This window comes from Apodemus sylvaticus, chromosome 2 (genome assembly GCF_947179515.1).
Source record: "Apodemus sylvaticus chromosome 2, mApoSyl1.1, whole genome shotgun sequence".
Taxonomy (NCBI): domain Eukaryota; kingdom Metazoa; phylum Chordata; class Mammalia; order Rodentia; family Muridae; genus Apodemus; species Apodemus sylvaticus.
In genome coordinates, this window is record NC_067473.1 from 83,872,670 (window position 1) to 83,878,474 (window position 5,805).

Here is a 5,805-nt window from a genome sequence, read left to right on the forward strand (position 1 = left end):
CTCCCTGTCAACTGGTTGCTAGCTAGCTCTGACTTGACTTTATTTACAATAAACAGAAAGCTCTTGGATTAAAAGGGTGTGTTAGGGCTGAGCTGCAACACAACTAAAAACAGGTTTACCCAGTAAATAACACAATCTCAGGGTTCACAGTATGATCAAATATCCCGCAACACCCTGGGCCCATGGCTATCCAGGCCAATCTCAAATGGACTGCTCCTTTGTGAGACTTTTCTGGAAATGTTCATTCTACTCTGGGATAACTGCAGTGTCCTCTAGCATTCCTCTCTACACTCCTTCAGCTTCTTTGCTCATAAAATGGTCCTGAAGATGGAGCTTTGGATATACTGTCTGCCAGAATCTTACCACAGCCCTCGAGATTGGCCCCAGGAGCCTGCCTTACAAGTATCTTCTCCCTCACGGACCAACTGCTCCAGACTACCCTCTGTGATCAAATGCAGCAGCTACAGGCCTATGACGTAGTCTCATTACTGTCAACCTCATTTTAACAGACAGGGCACAGAAAGGTTAAGCACCTTGCTTGAGATCATACTGTTCATAGATAGTACCGTAACATTCAGACCGACTTTTAAATATTGTACTATTCCCTTTTCAAAAAGATGAAAACTGAACTCATTAGCACTTTGTGTTTTAATTATTCTTATAAACATCCTTGCCCCAATAATGCATATATTATTGTTATTATATATTGTGTCAACTTTTACACTTTGCACAATAGCTCTTGGAACAGTCAGTGTTATCTTGATTTTCCAGATGAGGAGACTTTTGATAGAGTAAGAAGTAAATGATTTGTTTGAGGCCTTGTTGTGAAACAGAGGATTTGAATCCCGGCCCAGTCTACAAAGCCCATTTCTTCTGCCTCTCTATTCATGGTTACTGATGCTCAATACTGTAAAGATATTCCTGCTAATATTTTGTCTTATAGATCTTGAAGTAGTTTGGACAAAGTTGTTTTTCTGTTATGTTGTGTCCCTTACATAAGATACATCATATAGAGCATAAGTTTTTGGCCACTTTATGCCTGTGGGAAAAAATATAGAATGTAAAGAATGGAGGAGAATGCCAAGGACCAGGCTTGGCTTGGTCAAAGCATGGGCCCAAGCTGGTTAAGACAGATCTCTAGATCTCTCTGTTCTGCTGCTCTGCTTTCTCTGGAGATCTCCAGACAGCATCTCTCTCTCTCTCTCTCTCTCTCTCTCTCTCTCTCTCTCTCTCTCTCTCTCTCTCTCTGAAGCCCAGTCTCTTTTATTTTACATATCAATCCAGTCATTTATACCAGGTTACCCTTTGATTATCCTGTGAATCAGCACAACCTCCACAGCAAGCACTTTTTTTTAACATTACAAATAAATTTAGAGATCTGCCTGCTCCTGTTAAACACAGATGATAACCTTAGTTGGGTGTGTCCCCACCCTGAATTTACCATTTCTACCACTCCGGGGTCTGGACCTGAACTCCCTCCATTCCAGGCTAATCTTGAACTCTGGAATCTTTGCAAGCCAAAAAATCTCCAGTGATCAACAGTCTCTAAAACTCTTTATCTCCTTCCTTAGTGTCTTTCTGATAAGTTGGCTTACAGTGCAGCTGCTTTTATTTCTTTAGATTCATGAAGCCCTTCATCTAATTCATATTGCGTCCTTACATTTTTGAGAAATTCTGTTTTCGAACCCATGTTTTTAGAGTTCTTTTCTGTAGCCTTACAAGCTGTCCTGAACATTTTGCTGAGACATCAGCCACACCTTCTCCTCCTGGACTATCTCTGATTAGCATGGAGTCATTAGCTTTAACAAGGACGACATTCCTTGAAGGAGGAATGTAAAATATGCACATTATTGTACAGGCTCCACAGCCATCCACACTTGTGGAGGCCGAGGCCCTGTCAGCCCTGTCCCGGGAGCTAAGTCATTATACCTCCACCAAAGCCATGATGGACTCAGCAGGAGAAGAGGAGGGGTAGATGTGAGGGTGGACCTGCACATTGCAGCAGTCTCAACCTTTGGGTTGTGACCCCTTTGGGAGTCAGATGACCCTTTCACAGGGCTCACCTAAAATCATCATAAAACACAGATATTTACATTGTGATTCATAACAGTAGCACAATAAAGTTATAAAGTGGCAACAAAAATAATTTTGGGGGGGTTCACAACATGAAGAACTGTATGAAAGGTTCACAATATTAGGAAGATTGAGAATTACTGGCTCTGCTGTGTTTAGTGAAAGCAAGGAGACGGAGCCCTACTCTTCCCGAAGCTCTGAATGGGGAAAAGAACCAATTTACTTCCATTAGAGTAGAATATAACCATGCCTGTGAGATGAGTTCCACCAGATTTGCCTTCTGGCAAATTTCCTTAGAAAAGGAGATACAAACCAGAAATGGGTGGCTTTGCAATTCTGCTTGTAACATGGAATTAGGTAAAGTTACCTTTAGCCTGTTTGAAGTAACTGATGCAGAAAGCCTTTTGCCAGAAGGCTGTTTCCCAATGGAGCCCAGGAGCAGGCAGAGCATACAGGGAGGTTACTGTAGATAAGGGTCATAGTGACCTAGCTTTTACTTCCTCCTCCTAAATTCTGATAAGATTTGTAAGTTAGAAGCGTAAAGTCTCTGTCTAGAAGTTACTATGACTGAAGAATCAGAGCCGGAGTATGCCTTTGTTCACAGAAACTCTCTCCCTCTCCTTTTCCTGTTGAAAAATGTCAAAGCAATCTGCAAGAGAGAAAGAGATTTGCTGAGATCACAGACTGACAAAGATCACATTCACACTGCACACAATCGTCAGTCCTAAAGTCAGAACAGGCAAAGAGTCTCACCAGAAACTCTATAAAAGAAACCCCACGGTTGTGTAAATGCTTCAGAATTAGATTGTGCTGTTTCTTCAGTGCATGTAGTGTAAGACCCCCCAAAACTGAGGGTGCCCCAGCACCCCAAGCCCCAGAAGGCGACACTCAAATCACTCTCGGAGAAACGGTCTCCATGCAATAACATGAGGGTTTCTTTACTCCAGAATTCTGGGTTCCACAGCCGTACACCACACAGGGCTAGAGGACTGTGGACCACAAGTGCCGAATGGCGACAGCTTTTATAAGTTTACGACAAAGCCCATGAATCACAAACCAATCATTTCTTAGCATGGAGAGCCCAAGAAATGTGAGGCAATTAATTTGTACCACTCCATAGTTTTTAGGCCAATCAGTTTAAATTATAGGAGCCCACACTCAGTGGACCAATTAGTTTCCTATTTTCTTGAATATCTATAGCTGTGTGAACTCCTGCATAGGGGTAATGGCGTAAGCAGTTTACAGAAGCAAGATAAGCTTAGCCCATTTCCAGTTACCTTGTGGGGCCAGAATCACCTATTCAAGGCCTTTCTGCTAGATCTAAACAAAGGGGGGGGTGTGTGCTCTGGAATGTGATCTTTTACCTTGTTTCTAACAAAGCAAGATAGCATTTTAAACTTCTTACTTCTTGGGGTCATTAGAGTTAGGCTGTATTATTTTCTATCCTTTCAGTAGGAAAGACATCAAAGACGCTTTAGAGAGAAAGGCAGGCGCTGGGTAGCAGTGCACAGTGGATATGTGGTCAGTATCTTGATACTTCTTATGAGAAAGAAGTTGAGGGCCTGGCTGTGAAGAGAGACATAGCCTGCTTACGTCCCAGTTCAACCGCTTGCAAACTAAGTGCCTCTGCTCACGTCCTCAGCCTCTTCATCCAAGTTTCCTTAGCTACAAATACAAATGATAGGAACTATTATTTTTCTTTTTAAAAAAAGATTTATTATTTTTAATTATGTCTACGGGTGTGGTCTGTGTGAAGGTATGTGCCTATGAGGGCTGGTGCCCTTGGAAGCCAGATGCATTGAACCTCCTGAGTTATAGGTTATAAGCTGCCCTACACGTGCACTGGGAATCAAACTACAGTATTCTGGAAGAGTAGTATGTGCTCTTCAGTGCTGAGCCGTCTTCAGCCCTCTTTCTGTTTTTGTGGTACTGGGGATAAAACTCAAGGCACTGAGCATGCTATGCACCAACTATAATAGCTTCAAACTGGAAACTACTTCAGCGTCTGTCATAAAAATAAATGCATGTTAGGATATAATTGCAAAATGGAAAAGTATTAAGATCTAAAACTGTATAGCAAAACAAAAAACAAAACCAAAACAAAACTTTGCAGATACATTGTTGAACCAGAGAAGCCAAACAAACAAAAAGAGTGCATAGGTTATGGTTTAATATATATCAAGATATCAAGTGTAAAGACAAAATTAATCTACTGTGTTAAAAGTCGCATGGAGGGCTGGAGAGATGGCTCAGTGGTTAAGAGAACTGACTGCTTGCTCTTCCAGAGGTCCTGAGTTCAATTCTCAGCAACCACATGGTGGCTCACGACCTTCCATAATGGGATCTGATGACCTCTTCTGTTGTGTCTGAAGATAAAACAATGTATCATATACATAAAATAAATAAATCTTAAACAAAAGAAAGAAGAGGAAAGTCAGCGTGGAGGCTGCCCCTGGAAGAAAGCAGTGATGGGCTGGCAGGATGAAGGGTGCCTGGGGGTGAAAAACATTGTTACTTGATCGGGTGCTAGATATAAAGTCAGCCTGCATGTTGTGAAGATCTTGAGCCACACTCAATATGCACACTTTTCTCTCTGTATCCTAGATCCAATAACAATTTCAGGAGCTTTATGAAAATTAACTCTCTACTCTACGTAAGTCATTGTTAGAGTTAGTGAGTCATCAACACAAATATCGATGTCTAAATTATATTATTATTAAATGCACTGGATCTCCAGATGCTCTTAGACCAGGAGGTGCAACTAGACAACACAACTTATTTACTAATTTTAAGAATATTTTTAATTAAAACTTATTCCATATGTATAATTTGAGCAATTCTTTCCCCTCCCACAATTCCTTTCAGACTCTCCCCACTTCCTTACTCACCCAAGTTCATGCATGTTCTCTCTCTGCCTCAAACAAAAACCAAAAAAAAAAAAAAAATCAAAACAAAAACAACCCACTTAAGACTAAAAGGTATCAAAACAAAACCAAAACAGGCACTCACAAAAAACACGGAGTCAATTTCGTGAGGACCAATACTCCTGTGCGTGGAACCTAACCAGGAGTGTGTTTTTACAGCCTGAAAGACATCTGTTGCCTTCAGCACAGATCCTTCCTTGATTAGTTCCAATGGGACTCAGCGCCCTGGGTAAAATCTGCTGTCCAGCGTTCTCCATCCACACCTCAGCCGTTCCCTCTCTTGACGTGATTTATCTTATACTGTTTATCTGTTGGTTTGCGTCCTCTTTTTCCTTATTAGACAGAAGATTCTAAAGGCAGTTATCTGATTATTTGTGTCAGTTTGGACCCTCAGATCCTAGGCAATGCTTCTTTCAAAAGATGGAAATCTTTATGACATGCAGGATAGTTGCGAGCCATCCTAAGATGCCTGTTAGTGCAGTCCGAAGAATACAGCTTTGTGATTTGTCAAAGAACGAGCAAGAGCACTGGATGAAGTACAAGTGCTATACACAAGCAAAGTGTGGCTGTCCTGTTCTCGATTTCTTGGGTCACAGCCAAGACAACTCTGGCAGAAGTCACACTCCCGCCTCCGGCGGCTGGCAAAAAGCAACGTCCCTGGCACCTGATTCGAGGCCGCCAGTCACTTCGGGAGGGCGGAACGGCAACATGGAACAGCTACTGGCGCAATTTGACGTCGCTCTGCGGAACTAAATTGGCAATCTGAGAGGTCAAATTGCCCGTGCAGGAGGCTCGGTCCTATCTAGAT